This window comes from Tupaia chinensis, unplaced genomic scaffold, assembly GCF_000334495.1.
Source record: "Tupaia chinensis unplaced genomic scaffold, TupChi_1.0 Scaffold000684_1, whole genome shotgun sequence".
In the NCBI taxonomy this organism is placed as follows: domain Eukaryota; kingdom Metazoa; phylum Chordata; class Mammalia; order Scandentia; family Tupaiidae; genus Tupaia; species Tupaia belangeri.
In genome coordinates this window covers 399,351-422,240 of record NW_006160207.1, presented here as the reverse complement: position 1 = coordinate 422,240, position 22,890 = coordinate 399,351, and the positions used below count along the sequence as shown (strand labels likewise).

Genomic DNA, 22,890 nt, shown 5'->3' with positions numbered 1-22,890 from the left:
CTTTCCCTCTGTCTGTCTCTCTCTATGGTGAGTGCACTTGTTCATAATGGGGGTGGAGAGTCGGGTAGGGAGTGGAGAAACGGGTAGGTAGGGGGAGTAGTAAGCTGAAGGAGACCTTGAGGCACATATTTTAACTAAAAAAGTGTCTAACTACAAAAAAGTATAAATGGGTTTTGGAAAAGGAAACAGGCCTGCTGGCCTTCCTAGGCATGGTCCATTCTGTCTATGGAATGTGTCCCTGACTTTTTTCTCTTAATAAACTTTATGTTTAGCTTATTTCCTTGTTCATCTATTTTTTGTTGTGACAGGGAAGCATAGACGGTATATTTTTCAACCTAACACAGTTATTTTCTGTTGATGTGTGTGCATGTGATTTTGTGGGCGTGTGCATGAACACCTGAGCACTTCCCATGTGGTACTGTGAGATGCTCCAAGCTCATCTGGTATAATTCCTGTGTCTGTGCTAAAATCAGCCATTTCTCCAAGGAGCTCCAGTTTCTGTCACTGGAGAATTGTATTAGAGCCAAGATCTGGACATGAGGCATGCTCGTTGCTAGTGGGGTGTGTAAGAAAATAGCCTAAGTGATTCATTACCAAGAGTAGCTTAACAAATGTTGCTTAACCAGCTTGGTTCACCCAAGAAAATACACATTCCTGGAATGGTCCTGAACAAATGAAACTCAAAACAACAGGTTTCCCTTGAGAAATGACTTCTCAGGATGGTGGCTGGTCACCTGCCCTTTGCTCCTTTTTACTTCCTGATATTCTCCCACATCAGGACACATGGCAGGTCTTTTTCATTTGCTTGTCCTGAGTCTACACCTTCCACCAGGCTAGAGAGGGAAAGGGACAGTAAATGTCTTAAAAGGTAATAACGAAACTTAAGATGACGCTAGGGAAGATTGGACACCCATTGTGTTCCTCCAGTGGGGAACTGAGGGAAGGATTTGTGTGCTAGGAAATAAGTTGCTTGTTGTAACCATTTTGGTCTACTCATCAGACTCCTGATCTTCCAAGACCACCATTAAAGACTCTTTTGCCGTCCCTCGTGTCTCCATGTCCACTCTTTGGCATTGGATGGGTGAGCGTGTTTCTCAAAGGATGAAAGCACTTTTTCCAGCAATAGGAATTGAGAGAAGGACCTCTCATCTGTAGGCACAGACTCCACATCCAAAGTCTTTTCATTTGGCTATTTTGTTGGACATAAGAGACTTTTAGGGCGCCTCTGGACCTGAAATTCATTACATATATCTGAAGAAGATAGACTATTTCAAATAAATCCACTAAAGGAAATGCCATTTGGTCCCCAAATATGAAATGGTTGATGTGTTAGGTAAAGAACACATAATAAGAACCTGTAGTTTGGTACTGGACTAGTAGTTCAGTAATCATCATACACAGATGTTCTTATAAAGGCTGTTGATGAAAGCACTCAAGACAGTATTGGAAGCTCAGTACAAGAAAGGGTTCTTTGGAGGCTGGACTGACTGACCTGGGTTTGAATCTGTAGTATTACTTATCTGCCTTGGAGTTTGGACAAGTCACCTTGATCCTCTAAGTCACACATTCTTAATTGTAAAAAGGACATAAAGATCATACCTAATCAGGACCAGTGGTAGCATGGTGGTTAAGATGCCTGAATTCCACATGGGCAACTATGCAGTTTGAGTCCAGGACCAGAAGCATAAAAAATACATGCAGTGTATGTGTGTGTGTGTGCCCAATATCCTGAGAGGAGTGTCCCGACCCAGGGGACAGCCGAACAGGTTTCCTGAGTGAAGGAGTGAGAGCCAGAACAGGTTTCCTGAGTGAAGGAGTGAGAGCCGGGACAAGCGACGTAGTGTTACAACACGGAGATGACAGTGTCGTCCGTTTATTGTGGGCAGCACGGTACCACACAGCGACAACGCAGTGTCACAGCTCTTAAGGGTCGTGTCGTCTACTGTGAGCAGCACAGAGACGATGTGGTGTCACAGCTCTTAAGGGTTGTCCGGAGACGATGTAGTGTTACAACTCTTCAGGATCTCCCAGGTCGTCTGGAGACGATGCACTGTCAGCTCTTCAGGATCTTCAGGGTCGTCTGGAGACTGCGCGGTGTTTCAACTCTTCAGGCTCTTCAGTCATCGTCTTCCTGGTCATCTTCCTGGTCGTCTGTGTCATTGTCTGTCGATTATGGGCCAGAGATTGTGCTTATATACACATTGGTGGGCCGTGATTGGTTGAATGAAGGATAGCAAAAGGTAGGTTATGATTGGTTGCTTTGTGGACCAATCATGAGGTACCAGATATGCAAATTTGAGGGATTCTAGTGGCCAATCAGAGCAAGGTTTCGAAGGTCAGGTTTTTGGAAGGGAACCAATCATGGTAATTGTTTGCTCTCTGAGAAACCTCGGCAGACTCGCTGGTGTGCAGCTTCCCACAGAGGAGAATGAAGGAGAAGGGATTGCAATGTGGTTGTCCTTCCTGGGAGGTGCTTTCTCACTTTACTCTTCCCCCTGCCCCCTCTCTCTGATGAGTGCACAATTTATACCTATTTATGGAACTGCTTGAAGATTTATGAGATGATGAATATCAAGGGCTTAGCCTCAGTACCTGGTATTAGGAACTGATTGAGAGATGCCACCTGCCTGACACATGCCAGGGAGCACCTGGTCAGTGGGGACACCAGGGGGGACCCCTGCACGTCACAAGGTCTATAGCACACCTGCAAATACTTTGTTAGAAGAGCAACTTTTGTATTTTGGTGTGGACAGCATTAGGAGAACAGTCAAAACTCTTTCAAGGCTTCAGGTCAAGCAACAAGTCATAGATAATTTTCCAAGGAGAGGGTGGAGGCATCGCTCTGTGGCTTAGATTCACATAAGCAGGTCCTTCTAGATCTGTCCACCCTGCAGAGAATGAGACAGTGACCTCCCCCACTCTCACATTTTCTTTTAGAGTTTGGTCTTAAGTCGTGTACGCTCACCAGAGAGAGAGAGAGAAAGAGAAAGAGAGAGAGAGGGAGAGAGATACATGAGAGGGAAAGTGAGAAATCACCCCTCAGGTGGGATGACCATGCTGCAATCCCTTCTCCATTTTCCTCCTGAGATCTTGGGCCCTCACACACACACACACGTCTGGCATGATTTTCAAGCCACCAGATCCCAGACCCAAACACTGGTCAGTCGACCAATGTGGGAGTCCAGCAATGTGACTGCTATGCCATCTGCTGGCCTCAACTCCCACATTTTCTAGGCAGAAGGCCCAGGGGCGAGAAAGCATGGACCGAGAGCGGATCATTGCACTGTTGGAAGAGGCAGGGGCAGCTCTCACTGCAGGTCTTGATGAGACTCAGAGGCAGGCCCAAGCAGGTGGTGGGTTCAGCGCAGGGCAGAGCATCTCCGAGAGGAACAGATTCTCCACCTCCCGGGTGGGGTGGTTTTGAGGTTTGATGCAGGAACCCACAGGTCTTGAAGGCCAGTGTGGGAGGAGTCCATTCCTTGGTGGTGCTGGGGATCTTAGGAGCTGGTCAAGACAGAACAGGGCTGCCCTCTCTGTCAGTGCTCAGGCAGGAGAGAGGGGCCAGTGCCTTATTTGTCACTCATCTTCTTCCTGTTACTGTTTGTTGGTGAGGACAGGGAGCGTGCCGTGCCCGTAAAGCTCTACCCTGACCTGTGACCCTAGGACAAACATTTACTCAGTGACCCTGTGTCTTATTCTGCTGTGAGTAATTACATTTCTTGTCTTGTGGCCTGTTTGTTTCCATCCTCTGGACACAGGTGTCTAATTTACTCTGCTATCCACTAGCTGAGGTTTCGTGGCATTTCTTCCTCCTCCATGAAGAATCCACCGTGTATAGGGTGGAGGAAAGTGTGTTGCAAACTCACGCTATTCTTCTATCATAATAGTTTCAGTGGCTCACATTGTAGAGGGCAGAGTGAGTCGCCTGAAGGAGTCAGGGCACTCTGTCCTCAGGTGTCTCCTATCCCAAGGACAAAGACAATTAGGGAAGTGTACCACCACGAGGGGGCACCCCTGGAGTTCTGGTCTGTTAGGAAGGCAGGCACATCCACAAGAAGGAAGGCCTGCACAGGGACTAGGCTTACAGTAGGAGTGTCTGTGGACTATCTTCCAGGAAACTCCCTGAGGACTTGTCTAGGGCCTTGTTTCCTAAACCCAGAGACGCCCTGAACAAGCTCTCAGGCTCAGGTGAACTCAGTGTGTCCAGGGCCATTCAAGTACTGAGTAGATAAATGAGAGTCAGACCCAATTCCACCCGTTTCTAAGCCCAGGCTTCCCTACGACAGCTGACAGGGGCACTGGCACCTCTGGGAGGGCTTTGTAACCTGGAGGGCACACAGGTGGAGGGTGGTGCCAGTGCCTAGGGTCAGGGTCCTGAGCAACCTGCCCCAGAGAGCTGTTTGCAGTCGGGGTCAGGAAGTCTCGGGATGCTCCTGAATGTGGTAGAAATGTCCCCCACTCTGACCATCTCGAGTCTGAGCCCTAGTTGTTGGGTTGAGATTTTGTTACTGGCAAGGGGTTGTCCTGACTCATGGTTCAGTACCTGTCCCCGGATAGAACCATCTTTTATGATAAGTGAGTAGCTTGCCATTCTGCTTTGCATATAATTCTCTGATTCATTTTGTTGGCATGGGTTTGCCATCCAGAGTTGAACGCTAATACTGTAAATATTTACAGCTCTTGTACATGATGTACTGAGGGTAAGACCATGGAATTTGAGAATCTCCCTTTCGGAGGTGAAAGGAACTGGGGAAATGGGGCAGCACCCCAGAAAACAGGGTGTGGAGAAGTGGCTGTGGGGAACTGCTGAAGGGGTGTGGGGTCCAGGTAGGTGACATCCATAAGGATCTGGGAAAAGGGCTAGGAGAGGGCCCAAGAGCAAAGTGAAGGCAACAAACACAGAGGCTTTCTCTGTTGAGGTAGAAATAATCTCCATTTTACAACTGAGGAAGCTGAGGCTTGGAGAAGTTATGTAACTTGCCTTGGGTCAAATGGCTAATACTTGGCCACACCAGGATCCAGACCTAGTGTTCAGATAAGAGAATACAGTCTCTTTCTGTTATACCAAGTGGTCCCCCACAAACGTGGTTTTGACTTTGGCCAGCACCCCCTACTCCTTCTCTTCTCTGCATGGTTTTTTAAAATCAGGAACAATTGTTGGCCCCTGAGCAGGTGTGAGAGCAGACAGTAAGTGGCGACGTTATCTGACCATGTAAGTGGCGACGTTATCTGACCATGGTTGGTTCTTGTTTGTTATCTGACCATGGTTGGTTCTTGTTTATCCTGCGAACAATGGAAGGAAGGGAAGTTGCATGTGGCATTGTGCTAGGTGCCTTTTCACTGAACTTTTCAGTACTCCCAAGAAGCCTGGGAGGTATTATCCCATTTGACAGGAGATTAAGGATGTGCCGCTCAGTTACAGAGCTTACTAGTAGAAGTAGCAACAGAATCAATCTGTCTGGAGCCCATATCCTGCCTCCAAGCATGTTGAGCTGCCAAAGAAAATGTCATCTGTGTCCTCAGACTACACAGGCAAGTGGGGAGGTAGATGGTGGGGACTCAACTGGAGCCTGAGCTGGGAAGAGATTGAGTGAGGAGTAACCCAGATTCATCTTTGGTTACTAAAGGGGAGAATGAGGTTTTAAGTTGGAAATCAAATGCAGTTAAAATTACTCTGTGAATCCCTCAAAGGACTAGTGTATTGGAAGCCAACACACCCCTCCTTGGCAACTTCTTCTCCTGCTGTGGACAAGGTTGCTTTTCCTCACTGATGAATTAGTGGGGTGGTAGTTAGGGGCCGTGTTCTGTGAAAAAGTATGTCCGAACATTAGATTCACCCAAGATGGTAGTGTGCTGGAGCTGTCTGGTATCTTGGATTGCTGGTTTTGTGCATCTCTTTGATCTCCATGTTCTGTGTTGTGGCTTAAAATCAGGCCTAGAGGAGTATTTACACTACAGAAACTGGCAGATGCTAGATACTGTGGCTTTTTCTTCCTGAAGAATGAGCTTTGAAGCAGTTGCCAGCATACAACTGCCCACCAGGAAAGACAGGTGGAAGCAGAAGATGGATCTAGGGGATCCACGGATTTATACTCACCTTAGACTCACCTAATGACTGATTAGAAGGGCCGCACATGGTAAACTATTAATCTTCTTCTAATTTTTTATTGCTGAGAGCAAACAGCTGATGTGAGAAATCAAATGTGAGCCTGATGTACCTCTTGGGAAGCAAGATGGCTGACCCAGATCTTTGTCTTTGGGCTCAGCCCTGTGAGGGTGTCATGCCTGAATCCTGTGGAGGTGAGGCACCCACACAGGATGGGGGACTGTGGTGACACCTACAGGAGACAGGGCTCACCAAAGTGCTCAGCCAGTGGGGACTGTTAGGAGACAAGAGCTCGCTCTGACTTCCCAGACACTGTGGCTGGGCTCTGGGGCTTGGGGGAGAGGATGTTGGGGAACGTGGAAGAGTTTGGTTGGAAGAACAGGAAGTGGTGGGTGTGGTTTCAATGCTCTGTTGGCAGTGGGGGCCCATCTGGGCTGTAGCAACAGATGGGACTGGAGGAAAGGGGTCAGTGCTGAGGCTGCAGTGTGCTAAGTAAACATTTGCCGAGGCAGAGCAGGCCCAGGCTGCATATGGCTGAAAGCGGCTTATCTTATTCCTGAGTATATATGACAGCCTTCCAAGGCACATCTTCCCAGGGTGAGGCAACAAGACAGTCTCAGGTGGTGACCCTACACTTGTTGGAACCTGAGACAAGGGGTCTTCTACCTCACCTGCTCATGGGGCCTGTCCTGCATCAGCGTGCGTAGGGGCAGAGCCTGAGCACTTGATGACGTCACAAATGACCAGTAATTTACCAAGAGTACAGTGAGAGCCCAGACCCTGGAGGTCCTTATTCTGTCTAGGGTGGTTCAGGGCTGGCTTCTCAGGGGCCATCTGAGCAGGGAGACAAACTGCATCTGGAAAGTAGACAGACATTTGACAGGGGCTGGCAGGGAAGGGACTTACTCCAGGGAGTGGAGCAGGTTCACAGGCTGGAGGCTGGTGGTTTGTCCTTCTGAGGTCTAAGGATGTGGTTGACACTCAGAAATGGGCAGTCATTTTTCCTATAATGGTCTCTGTGGGGCTCTCCCTCCCCTCTGTGTCTAAGTGGATGGTTTCAAAGGTATTTGGGTTCATTCTGGGGGCTGCAGGACCTCCCACACTAACCACTTCACGCCTGCTGTCTTGGTTCTGTTCTGCCCTGGTTATATGAAGAATCCCAGTGATCCAAGAATATGTGAGGTGTTTGACATCACTATAGATTTATGTCTGTCACAGGGAAGCCTCAGCTCTCACCAACTACCCCCAGGCTTCCCTTCTTTAGTGCCACCTCCATATTCTGCCGGTCCTGACAAGTGACCACTCTCCTACCCTGCAAGCCCTCAGGGTGGGTGGTCCGACACCTCTTCCTCTAATTAGTTCTCTGAGAGAGTAACCTGGCCAGGCTTCCAGTGTCCTAAGGGATTTCAGAGAGGGAGACTTTCCTCCATCACTGGGCTCACTCAGAATGGAAGGGACTGAGGACTGAAGAAGGGGATACAAAAAAATGTAAAAATTTTCCCCCAAAATCTTGCCTTGATGAGCTAGAAACAGATGAATTAGGAGCTAGAGGGAGGTCAAAGGTTTAATGTTTATTTTTTTTTCATTAAGTTGATTCTGTTCTATTTCTAGGATAAGAGAAAACTTCAGGGGAGTTGGAACAGGAGAAGACAGGAGACTGAGGTGGAGATAGTGGGTAGAACATGGTCCCCGGGAATGAGGGGCAGGAGCATAGCCAGGTGTCGTGGGGCTCAGAACATGTTCTAACTTTCATGTGCAGAAGCATAAAATTAGGTGTGAAAGTGAATCTTTAAAATGAGAAAATGCCCTTCTAGGAGTTTATGCCGCTAGTGACTCCTGGCCTGGAGGTTCCTGGACAGCCATGCCGCGTCTGGGCCAGGACGTCGGGGGGGATGCTGCTCGTTATTTGTCTATCCTTCCCTCCTTTCGCCTCTGTCTCTTCATAAGGTTAAAAAATTTATGTCATCTCTGATGAGTGACATCAGTATCACTTGTCCTTGTCCTTGCCCTGAATGCCTCAGCAGGGCTGGCGTGGTGAGGAGACCCCTCCTCCCCTCACCCCTGTTAGCTCTCCCATAATCTAGTTCTGGAAACCAGATCATGGCCACACAGACTGCAGCCTGCTGGGGTGGGGGCACTGGCTGGGTGGGCCCAGGCAGACTCCCGCCCCCAAGACTCAGTGGACCCTGTGCCAGCAGGGAACACTCATCAGGATATTCACAGAGACAATAAGCGAGGGCAGGGGAGGAGCTGGAGAGAGAAGAGCACATAAACTGGCAATCAGAAAACAAAGGTTCTGTGTGGACATTGAGAGCCACAATTTGTACAGGGCCTTGTAGTGTGGGCCTGGAAGGGGGGAACAGGAACTGAACAGAGGATGGTTGAAGAAGCACCTCAGCTGGAGACACGAACTGGCCACTGGCCACAGGGATAATGGGGTGAGGTCACTCACAGCTGTGATTCTCCACCTGGTGTGACCATAAAATTACTCATGTACTGGGTCATTGGGAAAGTCCTGACATATTTTTCTATGAAAAAATGCATTGTGGCTTTTCCAATGACCCAATACATAGGTTAAAAGGAAGACGGCAGAAAAGATATTTCATGCAATCACTATCTCAAAGAAAATTGGAATGGCTTCTATTAATTAGTTAATATCAATGGCTAATATTAATTAATATGGAGAAATCAGACTTCTAGAAAGACACTTACTAGTGAAAAAGAGAGCTATCCCATGATGAAGGAATCCATTCCCCAGGAAGAGGGAACAGTCCTAAATGCGCATGCTCCTGAAACAGGTTCAAAACTCTAACAAGGCTCTGGATGGGGGTGCGGTGGTAGAACTCGATGCTCTGTGAGGCTAACCAGAGTAGGTAGTTTTCAGGTCTGGAGATCTCTCTGAGTACACTGAGCACACAGGTCCATGAGCTGGGGCCGGTTGGGTGGATCACAGTATCAAGACCCTCTTGGGAATGTTTCCTGTCTTCTGTTTCTGTCTTTCTCTCTCATGGAAGACAGGAATAAACTTTTTTTTTTTTTTAAAAGCAAAACTCAGAAGAGACATAGAGAAACCCATAATTGTAGTAAAAACTTGAACATTTGTCTCCCAGCAAGAGAACTAGTAGATGGAAAATCCTCAGTAATATGGAGCTGAACACCACTGTTACCCACGTTGCCCTGACTGACATTTGTATTAATAGAACACTACCCAACAATAGCAGAAAACATATTCTTTTAAGGTACACATCGAAAATCCACTAAGATATGGCCTGTTCTGAGTCATAAAACGTATCTTAGAAATTTTCAAAGATTTGAAATGATATAAAAGTATTTCTTGTTCATAATGATATTAGACTAATAATTAACAACAAAAAGATAGCCAAAATATATCCAAGCACTTAGAAGTTATACAACATACTTCTAAAATTCAGTGGTAGGGCCAGCAGGTTGTGTGGTGGTTAAGGTGCTGGACTCCCAGATGGCTGACAGTGTCTCAAGACCCAGATCCGGTGGCTTGAAACTCTCGTGTGTGTGTGTGTATGTGTGTGTGTGTGTGTGTGTGTTTGTGTGCGAGTGTGCATGCACAAACTTCCCGAAGGAGAGTGGAGTAGAAGAGATTGCAGCATGGCCATTCCCCGAGGGGTAATTTCTTGTTTTCCCTTTCTCGTCTCTTTGGCAAGCACATGTGCCCTGTGGAAAAAGTTAAAAAAAAAAAAATTCAGTAGTTTGAAGAGGAAGTCTCTAAGGACATTAAAGAATATCTGAATTGAAGAAATATGAGAATATAATGTATACAAATTTGTGGAATGAAGCTCAAGCAGGGCTTACAGGGAAGTTTGTAGGATTAAGAGCATATATCAGAAAAGAAGAAATATTACAAATTCTATTTCTCACCTTCAAAACTGAGAAAAATAAAAGCAAAATAATTCTAGAGAGAAAGTAGTAGGAAGGAACTGTAAAGATAAGAGAAGAAATAATGAAACTGATATACCTGGCAAAGGGTATGTTAACAAAATCCTTCAAATAAAATTGTACTTTAATAGTGAAAAACTTCATGCTTTCCCTCTAATACTAGAAACATTAAAGATGTCTGATTTTATATCTTCTATTCAACATTGTGCTTTAAATCCTACCCAGTACATTAAGACAGGAAAAAGAGAAAATGTGTACACTTGGAATGTTGTAAACAACATGCTTGTCTATGGAGAAGACATTTCAGGACTGGTAAGTGAGTTTAGCAAGATTGCAGGATACAAGGCCAACAGAAGAAATAGTTTATCTGTATACACTAACAAATGGCATAAACACCGAGTTAAAAAGTCTGGATTCTAGATGTGGAGAGTCCATTGAGTTTTTTGAAGGGCTCCATGGAGATTAATGTGAGCAACTCTGCAAAGTGGACCGGAGGTTGGGGCAGGGCCCTGGTGCACGGAGTCCTGCTAGTCTTCTAGCAATGATTGTGGTTTTGTGGACTCACTTCCTGACCCTGATCCATTTCCCTTTCCTTTACATCTTAGTTTAAAATATGAACTTCTTTTGGAAAAAATGCAAGTTGAGGCCACTTATACAACTTGAATATAAAACAAAAACAAACAGAAAAAAAACCCAATTGTTTGAAGAGCAGTTAAAAAATAATGCCCCTGGGTCCAGCCAATGGTGTGGTGGGTAATATGCTGAATCCCAAGTAGCCAACTGAATGGTTTGAATCCTGGACCCAGTGGCCTGAAAAGCATGCTGAGTGTGTGTGTATGTGCACCCAAAGTTCTGAAAGGATAGAGAAATGGAGGAGAAAAGAAAAAAGCACCGAAGGTGCTTTCTTACCTTTTTTCTCTCACCTTGTGGTGAGCATACGTGTGCTCTGGCAAAATTGAAAAACAAAAACAAAAACAAAAAACTCCTGCCTGCTAGAGTTAATATCCTGGAATGATGCCTACCAGTTTCCAGCCCACCAGCAAGACTAGCCTTCTGGAACTGTAGGGGGACGTGGCTTAGCTCAGAACATTTACTACACTATTTGGAAGACAACTCCTTTCTCTCACCTACCCAGAAGATGATGGTGCTCTCAGGAACTTAGAATCTTCCCCTAATTTGTAATCTGCATGTTTTGAAATGGTTTTAGTTATTATTCACATACAGTTGTATGCTAGGAGGCTGTGTGTGTGCATGTGTGTATATATGTGTGTGTGTCTCCTGCAGAGCAAGGGCCACTCTGTGGGACAGGGGAGAGCAGGGTATTAACAAAAACCCATTGTGTGTTTCTTTGCAGAGGCTGGGAATTAGGGATAATGAACCTGCCTGTTTCCCTCTGATTGCAAAGTCTAACTGCTGCAGGTGGAACTGCAGGCTGAAACAGGGAGTTAAAGGGAAAAGACATAAAAGATCCAGATTAGTCTTGCTTACATTAAAAATGGAGCAAACAGCAGGCTGTTTTATTTGTATGAGGAGTAATGGTGTTGGCAGACACAGGAAAGGAAGAGAATATGTTGAAAAGATAGTTTTCAGTATTTCTTCATAGTTCTAGTTAAGCCAGTTGAAAACACTACAGTCTTTCCCATGAAACAAAAACCAATTTATTGCCACATAATAGCTTCCGTTTTTATTTTCTGTGAGAGAATAAAGTATCTTCCTTTTCCCAAGTTCCATAAAATTCAGAAAAGGAACCTGGCTCATCACAACAGAGTATAATGTGAGGGGAGTGTCTGCTGTGAAGACAAGAGAGAGAGTTAAACAGATATAAACACATGCAGGTCAGTTGGAAGTTTGGTGCAGTGAACTTGAAGTCCAAGTATTTCTGCCATCTATTTTCCCCTGAGAAATAGGTGGCCCTAGAGACCAGCAGTTGGCGTAATGGCTATGTCGCTGGACTCCCATGTAGTCGACCGTGGTTGCAGTCCCGGACTTAAACTCAAGCCAGGCACGTGTGCTTGCATACCCAAGATCCCGAGAGGAGAATGGAGAAGGGATTGCGGCGTGGCCATCCCCCCTGGGGGGGAATTTCTCGCTTTCTGTCTCTCTGTCTCTCTCTGTCTTTCTGGCAAGTGCACGCACCCTATAGCAAAAACCTCTCAAAAAAAAAAAAAAAAAAAAAAAGGAAAAAGAAATAGGTGGCCCTGTCACTTGCCATGAGTGCTAAGGTAGGATGGTGTATTAGTCTGCTCAGGCTGCCATAACAACCCTCCATAGATGGTCGACTGGCACTAAGTTTTAGTTGAGGTTTGGCGTTGGGAATGAATAATGGTGTCATGGGGGTGGGGTTGATGGTTCTGACAGGCAGTGTGAGTGTTGTGCAGAGGTGAACAGTTAGCTCAACTTTGTTTTTATGACCTGCCCAGTACATAAGACTGAGTGATAGTGGAGAAAGGCATTTAGGAGACTCGGTTGTTTGGGGAGTTTATCCCTTTTTTTTTTTTTTTAAGACATTTGCTATAGGGGCAGTGGATGGACTGAGGAGTCGAAGCGGTCGAAGGCATTTACGGCTGTGGCTTGCTGGAAAGTGCGTATGTTATGTATGAAAGTGGATAATTTCTATGGTAAATGAAAATGGCCAATTCTTTAAGAGGAGAAGTATTGAGTCTTTATAAAAATCTGCTGTATCTTGGACGAGACTATCCAAAAGGAGCAGACTATTTTTTTTTCAATTTTTATAACCCCTTTTATTTGTATAAAATTGTAAATTCTTTTAACAGTGATGTGAAACAGACCAGACTTACAGGCATGAGTGGAAACACTGACCCCATTTCGTACTGACAGATGTGGGAGGCACGTCCCAGGCTTCCACATCTATAGCGTTTTCCCATGACTGATACATCATCTTAAATTAATCTGATCTCACAATACTTGACAGTGTAAGGGTAACAACTCTGGAGCCAATCAGCCTAATTAATTCTCTCATAACTTGGCACATTTTAAGGTATTGTTATCCCCCTAAATTTCATAGCTATGTTTGAGGGCCTGAGCCAAAACTACAGCATGGATGATCTGAAGGGACCAGGGAACACAATGGTTAAGCTTCAAGTTGGCCTCAGCTTGGCACATGCTCACCAACTGCTGAGCTGGCAGGCTGAGGCAACTAAGTCAAGAAAGCAGAGGGAAGGCCCATCAGCAGCAGACCCATTTTTCCCAGGACCAACACTGCCAGAAACCCTGTGGCTGGCCTACTCTCCCACTGCCAGTAGGGCAAGAGTACTTCTGGAGTCTGGATCATGCAAGAGAAATGGTTTAACCAAGCTGCTTGCCTGATATGCCAACATCACCCGTGCTAAACCAAGAAAATGGTTCACTCCTTCCCAATCTGGGTTTTAAGGAGACAGCTATCAAGGAAACCAGGAAATCCCATCTGAGGAGGGAATGCTGGGTGCCTCCCGAGTTACAGATGGTACAGGGGGCAACACCATTTGCCACTGTCCTAGGAGAAAACAGCAAACAGCATTGAAGGGAAAAGCTGTCTTGGTAAGGTATATTCTATCAGGCACAAGACCAGGAGACTAGCAAGATCAGGGCCTGGTGACCAATCCTGGTAACAGCAGGACTATGAAACATTCAGGCGAAATTTTGGTATATATGTGTCTTATTGACGAAGGGAATTTCTCAAATGCTGAGATACAGAAAAAGACTAAGGCAGCTAGAGGCTAGACAAAACAGTCATCACACTAGGGCTGTCAAGTCTGAGAACTCTCGGAGCTGTCAATAAGTTGGACACAATCTCATGGTAGAACCACCAAACATTTGTCTTTGTGCTTCTTTAAATTGTATTTTAAGTTTTTTCAAAACAAGGTCCTAGAAACATCCAGTTTCAAGTCTGCCCCAGGCTTGGTCCACTCCTACAGGAGTCTTGGGGAACCTCGTGCAAGTTTGGGTTATCCGTTCACCAACATTAAAGCCCAGGATAGATGTGACAAAGCAGGGCTCCCTCCTCCGTGCCACATGCTGACTGTCAGAGAAGGCAGCAGCCAATGTGGAAAATGCTGGAATTTTTCTTTGCAACTGGGGCTGTGATGAGGGGTTCCTTTTCCGAACATAAACTACTGTGTTTCAAGACTCTTCCTTTCCAGTTTCTGAAATTGGACCAGACGACAATCTTCTTTGAAGATACAATTCAAAAAGCCAAAAGCACACCTTCCAACACACTGCGCTTTCAGGGATTCTGGACCTAGTTCAGCTGGCGGATGAGTTGATTGATGCATTCACCCCGATAGCCCGGTGAGCCCATCTCCTTGAGGAAGCCCACTTGGTTCTTGGTGGCATGATGGGTCACCGAAAGGTGAAAAGGGCACAAGAAACATGAGATATCTTGGAAATACTTCCCCGGGAAGGCAATTTCATGAATGAGGTCTTCTAAACAAACGACGCCAAACCTCCCTAGATGCTCCTCAATCACTGTGTTGTCGGTTAGAGGGATGCTCTTATTCTTGACCTTGACTTGCCCACGTTTCAAGATGAGTTCCTGGACAGATTTGAGATTTGGAAATCCTCAGGTCACATAAGTTTCCACTATTCGCAGTGTCTTTAGGCTCTGAGGAGTGACTTTGACAAAAACGCCACTGAAAATTTTCTTCAGACGCAGTCTCACGATGGTCTTCTGCACCTCTGAACTCACCCCATCAGTCCTTTTGATGTGCACAACAAAGGCCAATGAATGTTTATCGGGCATTTCCAAGGCATGAGGTTTCACTTCAGGTCGTCTGAGATGTACCATGTCACGCTTCTGCCTCCAGGAATCATTTAAGAACGATTCCAGTCACTTAAATCTGGGCCCTTTCTCTTTCCTCTGCTCTCTTCTTGCCAAAAGTGCTTGCTTTGCTTGGGTGGCCTTGAGGGCTTGATAAGCTTTTCTCTTTTTCAGGAGATTTTCTGGAACCAAAGGGATCTTTTTCCTTTGCTCAGGTTCCGCCATCTTTGCGGTGCTGGTACTGTGCGTTGGAGCAGACTATTTTAAAAGGCGTTTTGAAGAATGCTTTCCTTAAAAACGAAGATGTGAAAGACCCAGAGAAGATCAAAGAACTTATTGGACAGGTGAATTTGTGATGAAAGAGATAGAAGCATTATATTTCCTTAGGAAATACAGAGTTATAAAACAACGCTATTATTCAGATGTCAATAAAAGTAACTAAACAATAATAGTTACTATAATTTGGCTAAAAAGATTAATGTCAGCGTTTTGTGTATATACCAAATACTATAAAATAATTCCAACTTAAAATGGTGAGATATACATGTTGTATAAAAAAATGGGCTGCCCTACTAAACTAAAATGAATAGGTTTCAACTTCTTACTGGGACATTTATCAACAACTTTTCATGCTCAGTTTTTATATTAAAACAGCAATTTAGCAATACTGTAAAAACTTAACAAGCATCTAATTTTGAATGAAATATAATACATAATTTTCCAACTTAATAAGTTTACCCAATTCTTTTTTTTTTTGGAGAGGTCTTTGCTATAGGGCGCGTGCGCTTGCCAGACAGACAGAGAGAGACAGAGAGACAGAAAGCGAGAAATCACCCCCCAGGGGGGATGGCCACGCTGCAATCCCTTCTCCTCCATTCTCCTCTTGGGATTCTAGGCGCACACGCACACGCGCCCGGCGTGAGTTTAAGCCACCGGGTCCGGGACTTGAACCGCGGTTGGCTACATGGGAGTCCAGCGACATAGCCATTACGCTAACTGCTGGTCTCTACCCAATTATTCTTAAGGCCATCTCCCACTCTGACAAGAGAATGTCATTTAGTGTACAGTAATAAAATAATTCCTTACACATGTATTCTCAATTTTTGAAAGGAGAATCTTATTTTTAAATCCAATTTGGCACAGTAACAGCACATAGTCAAGGTTTACTACAAAACAAACTGCACCTGGTAATGATTTAAATGCAGTTGTAGAAATAATACATGTGTGTAGTAAGATTATTTGGCCTTGAAACAGCCTGCCAATGGTTGGCATTATATCCATAACTATTCAATTATTAACACTACTCACTTTGCTGTTGGCTCCCTTTGGGCTTTAAAACAAAACACCTGTTGTATAACAGTTACTGTCTTTGGATTAAAAACTAATAATGTTATTCTGTTCTTCTCTCATAAAGGCAGACCTGTTTTGTATTTACTTCAAAGTGAGATAACATGGCAATGAACCTAAACTTAATATGACTTAATGTTTAAGCAAACACTTAAAGCTTTGCATAAAGATCATGAACACCTTCTATAAATAAAGGATATTTCTAACTTACAAGCCTCAAAAGAAAAAAAAAGAAAGACATTTGCTATAGGGTGTGTGTGCTGGCCGAAAAGACAGAGAGAGATAGAGAGACAGAAAGCAAGAAATCATCCCCTGGGGGGATGGGCACATCACAATCCTTTCTCCTCCATTTTTCTCTTGGGAAGTTGGGCTTGCTCGCAGAGGCGCCCGAAGTGAACTTAAGCTGCACTGTCTGGGACCCAAACCACGGTCGACTATGTGGGAGTCCAGCAATGTAACCATTCTGACATCTGCTGATCCCACCCATGATGTTTAATGAAGGTATGGAGAGAAGTGTGGTAGGCATGGTGGGCAGGACCTCAGTGGGATTGTGGTACTACAGAAACAGGAGAGTGAACTCCACATTTACCAGGGTCCTTGGCAACTAGGGTTCTAGATATGACTCGAGGTGGGGCTGGAGGTTGGAAGTGAGGTAGGGCCATCCCTTCACTTTTTTTGCCGTGTTAAGGACAGTCATGGCATTGCTGGATTTTATGCAGTAGCAGAGGCCTCTCTGTGTCCCTCCACATCTGTTACTGTCTCTGTAGTAGCAGAGGCCTCTCTGTGGATGTTGGGAGACAAGGTATTGAACATTTTTATTATTATTTTTTTAACCAGTGCACATCTAGAAGGTGTTGTATGACTCTGTAGTCAATAGGGCTGGTGGTGGCTTCCCAACATTAGCTCACAGCTGAGGCATTCTGTTATTTGTTCACAAACATCCTTGAAAATATACACGTGGGTGCTGATGCCATGCAGGGTGAGTGCAGGAAGCAGGCTGGAGGAAATGTCTGGACCTGTCTTTGGTGAGAGGTGATCAGGAGGTTGGTAGAGAGAGGACTGTAAGAGGAGGTGTAAAGTACAATATAGCAATATGTATCTTTGAAGGATGGGGAATTGACCACATGGTGAAGAAATTATGGCTTGGATACAAGGAAGGGCAACAAAGCCTTGATTATGTTTCTATCCTGAGGAATGTAAGTGTGGTAAAATGATCACTGTCTCTTGAGAGGTTCAGGGGAAACGGGCTCTGTGTAGGGAGAGACAGGTTTTAGGTAAGACAGACTGTTTATTACATTTACTCATAGCAAACATTTTAAACTTACCAGTTAGATTTCCCCCTTCAATTAAAGTTTGTATCTTGTTATAAATTCGTGTCTTATGTATTTTGGTATGTTAATCTTCAAAAAAATTTATTTATTGTAGGGTGCATGCTCTCGCAAAAGAGAGAGAGAGGAAGAAAGTGAGAAATCATCCCATGGGCACATCACCATCTCTTTTCCTCCACTTTCCTCTTGGGATTTTGGGCATGCACACACATGTGCCCAGCATGATTCTCAAGTCATCAGGTCTAGGACCTGAACCTCAAATCTGGCCATGGCGGATCCTGTACCTTAACCTCCATGCCACCTGCCGCCCCTTGATACATTCATCTTAAATTTAGCACATGTAATTGAATTCTTCTATATAAATATCATATACTACAATAACAGTGTTTATATTAAAATGACATTAATACAAACTAGATCTTTTAAAATAAATATGTAATTGTAATCTCCAGGACAACCACTGAGGAAATAACTGCAAAATAAATAGTAAAATAAATGGCAAGGGATTTAAAATACCATAAAACATAATTGGTTAATATGAAGAAAGTAGCAAAAAGCCACCCTGAAAACAAAAATTCAAACAGAAATTCTAGAGATGGAGGACATGATGACAAAACTGAAGAATTCAACAGAGAGCTTGAACAGCAGACTCAGTCATACAGAGAAAGGCATCAGCAAACTCAAAGACGGGTCTTTTTCGTTTGTTTGTTTTTGTTTTTGTCATAGGGCTCATGTACTTGTTAGAGAGAGACAGTGAGAGACAATGAGAGGGAAAGGGAGAGATCACCCACAGAGGGGATGACCATGCTACAGTCCCGACTCCTCCATTCTCCTCTTGGATTTAGGGCATGCACACACATGTGCACAGTGTGATTTTCAAACTACCAGATCCAGGGCTCAAACTGCAGTCAACCATGTGGGAATCCAGTGCCTTTATCACCACGTCACCTGCTGGCCCTCAAACAGGTCATTTGACATTCACCAAATAGAGGAGCAAAAAGAAAAAGGAATGGAAAAGAGTGTAGAAAGTATGATAAATCTATGGGTACCATTAAATGTAAGAATATGCAAACTATGGGAAACATAAAGGGAGAAGACAGAGAAAGAGGAGTAAAGCTTCTTTAAAGAATTACTAACTGGGGGGCCAGCAGGTGGCATTGTAGGGCACTGTATTCCCACTTGGCAGACCATGGTTCAAGTCCAGACCTGGTGGCTTGAAGAACACTGAGGGGCTGTGTGTGTGTGTGTGCGGGTGGGTGTGTGTGTGTGTATGTGTGAATGTCCCAAATACAAGGAGGATAGTGGAAGAGAAGGAATTGTGGTATGATCATTCCCCCTGGATGGTGATTTCTCACTTTTCCTTCTTATTGTTTCTCTCTGGCAAGTGTATGTGCCCTATGGGAAAAAACCTTGAAAAAAAAAATAAAAAAGAAAAGAAAAGAAAGCAAGAGAGAAAGAAAGAAAAAGGAAGTACTAACTGGTAGGGTCCAGACAGTGGAGCAGTGTTAAAGTGCAAGGCACTGCGAAGCAAGTCCACACGGGAAGGTTCCTGTTCAGAACTGGAGACCTCTCTGAGTGTGCCAGCTATGTGCTTGACCACAATCCGGGGCTGGCTAACAGGCCGGGAGTGGGTTATACTTTTGAGACCTTGTTGGGGATGCTATCTATCTCTATCTCACACACGTGTGTGTGACAAACAAACATACAAACAAACAAACAAAAACAAAGAAACTTAAAAGAAGAGACAAAACAAGAAATATGAGCTGAAAACTTCTCAAATGTTGGTACATTTTATGAAGTTTAAAGTACCGCAAGGGAATGTAACCTCCTCCCCCCCCCAAAAAAAAAAAAATCTAAGTAACACTATAGTCACATTTTGAAAAGTCAAAGACAGAGACAATGTGGAACAACAAGATAAAGGAACTTTGCACATACAAGGGAACCAGCTCCCCCTAAGATTTACAGCAGATGTCTCAAAAGAAAGCCTGCAAACCAGGAGGGAGTGCTGACATATATTCAAAGTGCTGAAAGAATAAAACTGCCAACCAAGAATATTACATTCAGCAGAGGTAATCTCTGAGGAATGAAGGAGAGATAAAGACATATCCCAACATAGAAAAGCTGAGGGAGTTCATTACTAGTAGTCCTGTCTTTTAAGAAATGGTAAAGTGGGACCAGCAGTTAGTATAATGGCTATGTCGCTGGACTCCCACGTAGTCCACCGCGGTTCGAGTCCCGGACCCAGTGGCTTAAACTCACGCCGGGCCTGTGTGCATGTGTGCCCAAGATCCCAAGAGGAGATTGGAGGAGAAGGGATTGTGGCGTGGCCATCCCCCCTGGGGGGTGATTTCTCGCTTTCTATCTCTCTGTCTCTCTCTGTCTGTCTGGTGAGCATGCGCCCTATAGCAAAAACCTCTCCAAAAAAAAAAAAAAAAAAAGAAATGGTAAAGAGTCTTTTTCAAATTGAAATGGAAGTAGGCTAATATGAAAAGATAATTCTCATTGATATGACTAAATATATAGTCAAAATTGGTGTACTCCAATACTGTAAGCAGTGTGAAAATCACTCTTGACTCTAATATAAAGAAAAAGATAACACTATGAAAAATAAATATAGGTGTAATCAGTCATTAATTAGTACTCAGTATAGTAGGTTGTAAAATCAATAGCACGAAATATGTATGGGGGAGAGAAGTAAGAGTGCAGAGTGATTGTATGTGATTGAAGTAAAGTTGTTATCAGCTTAAAATAGACTGTCTTAACTATAAGATGTTTTGTGTAAAACTCATGGCAATCAAAAAGAAAGAAAACCTATAATACAAAACAAAAAGATAAGGGGATCAAAGCATATAACTAAAAAAAAAAAAAGAAATCACAAAGGAAGATAGCAGGATTGGAAGAAAGAAAATAAAAAGAAATACAAAACTGAAAAGAAATTAAAAAAATATTTAGAGAGATTTTTGCTATTGGGTATGTGTATCACTAGAGAGACAGAGAAAGATAGAGATAAAAAATGAGGTACTACCTCTCAGGAGGATGGGCACACCACTGTACCTTCTCCTCCATTCTCCTCTCATGATTTTGGACATACAGACACATGCATCCAATGTGAGTTTCAAGTCACAAGATCTGGGACTCTAACTGTGGTTGGTCATGTGGGAGTCTTGCACCTTAACCACTACATCACCTACTGGCCCCAGAAAAGAATTTGAAAATAGCGATATGTCCTTATTTATCAATAATTACTAATGTAAGTGGCTTAAATGCTCCGATAACACAAAAGTGTAAAAAAAAAGAAAACATTGCCAATCATATAATAGGGAAAATAAACTTGTAGGATGAACAAGGAAGGTACACAACATTAGACAACATAATGTTATGTTCTTTGTTGAAGATGATGAAAATGGTAATATCCTTGGTTTGAGTTTTGCACAGAGCGTGCATGTATTGAAAATCCATAAAGTGCTTCACAAAGATGTACATCAATTAAACAAAAATAAAAAATTATATTAAAAAGAGACCTACAGTGGCCGAATGGATTGAAAAAATACAAATACATGTACAAAAATAGGTTGCCTATAAGAGACTCACTTTAGCATTAAGGACATACACAGGCTGTAAGAGAAGAGATGGAAGATATTCCATGAATATGCTAGAGAGGGCAGAGGTGACTGCATTTAGAACAGACAAGATAGACTTTCAGTCAAATTTTCCATAAAATGGAAGATTTGTTGGTAAGTGAAACAAGCCAGACTATGAAAGAGAGGCCTTGGATGTCCCCGCTCAATATACAGGGACTGTTGGCAATCTGTAGGAGTGACTGGATCTAAGCAACACAGTGATGGCCTTTAAACACACGCAGAAGCATGGTTCTTTGGGCTGTCACCGCAAGGCTAGCGAAAGCCTTTAATAAAGGATACGTGTCTGCCTCCATGTTGAAACTGCAAGGAGGTATTGATTAAAGGAAACTGTATTAGCTGAGAAGGCCTGAGAAAATAAGAGAAAGCTCCTATAGGACTGCAAGATGCCAGAGGTTGCACAGCTTCAGCAGATTAACATCTGAAAACAACTGGCTTTACATTCCACTTATTCTTCCCCCCTTTTGCCCTATGAAAGAATAAACCTGGGAATGAAAGGAGTCTGGATCAACTGATCCCTGCTTTTCTCTATTTGTCTTTGTGTGTTTATTTCTATGTTTATTTCTAACCCACAGCTGCTCCCACTCAGGAAAAATGTTCAGCCGTGTGGCTCATGGCAAGTGGCACCAAAACATGGGGCCTGAGTACAGGGAAACTACAAGGAATCAGGCAAGTGGATACCCTTTTAGCTGGAGATAATAGAGTAACCTAAGGAATAAACAAAGTAAAATAAGGAACTAATACAGTAAGAGAAAGAGCGGATTGATTAGAATCAGGTATAAATACGGGGACACAATTGTCTAGAGAGATTTGTTTGACCAAATGTTGTTTTTCATGTTAAAAGCTTGGGGCAGTAAAGTTAGTATCAAGCAGTTACATTATTTCCTGGACTTTGGGCAAGAAACATGTCCCTGGTTCCCAGAATAGGGAATAATAATTGAGGATACCTAAAAACAGGCAAAGAACAAAACAAAACAAACAAAAACCAAAGAGTTATTATAAAATCGTTTGTGTATCTTTGTGTGTTTGTGTACATGTTAGTATGTATTACATGTTGTGTGTATATGGTAAAAGGCTTTAAGGAATTCCATTCAATTTGATTTATAAAAAGAGCGTACATAAGAATTAATTTAAATACTTTTCAAGTTCATGTAACTTAAAATCTTTGACAAATAAGCTGGCTTCAAATTTGGTAAAAGAAAAAAGTTCAGTAAGTGAAAATCCTCACAATTTCTGACATCGTTTGTCCAAGGGGTTATTGAGCAGGCAACTTCATATTTATCTTAATATGGTTAATTTAATAAAAGAGCTGATATTTATGTTATATGGTGGATATCTGACCTACAAGAAAAATGGATTAAGGACTAGACTTCTTTAATATTTTGTTCCTCACAAATAATAAGGACATAATAGTTAAAGAAAAGTTTTGAATGTTGTTAGATAAGACTGATTTTGGTAAAGTTCAATTTTTGATTCTTTTATGATTGAGTTACAAGACTAATGACTAAAAGTGGTGAAAACTAAATCTCGTAAAGGAAATTTTATATATGATCCATATGTTGGTCTTTTTTTATTTTTTTAATTTCTGGAAGTCATATCTGACCACTGCAGTGTGTCATGTATTATGCTTTTAGTTTTGGTGCCAACAAACACTGAATTAAGGTTTTTTTTATTATTTATTTTATTTTATTTATTTATTCATTTATTTTAATTTGACCAGAGAGAAACAGAGAGAGAGAGAGAAAGTGAGAAAGCAAGCCACCAGGTCTGGGACTCAAACCGTAGTTGGCCATGTGGGAGTGT

The 22,890-nt window shown here is 43.4% G+C and overlaps 2 pseudogenes; one reads left to right on the top strand and one right to left on the bottom strand.

Annotated features, from left to right (window-relative positions):
* Positions 1 to 12,605: 12,605 nt before the first annotated feature.
* Positions 12,606 to 15,216, top strand: LOC102499965 (electron transfer flavoprotein regulatory factor 1-like; annotated as a pseudogene).
* The window catches only part of LOC102500371 (60S ribosomal protein L7-like 1 pseudogene), a 29,871-nt pseudogene continuing 19,724 nt past the window's right edge, over positions 12,744 to 22,890 (bottom strand).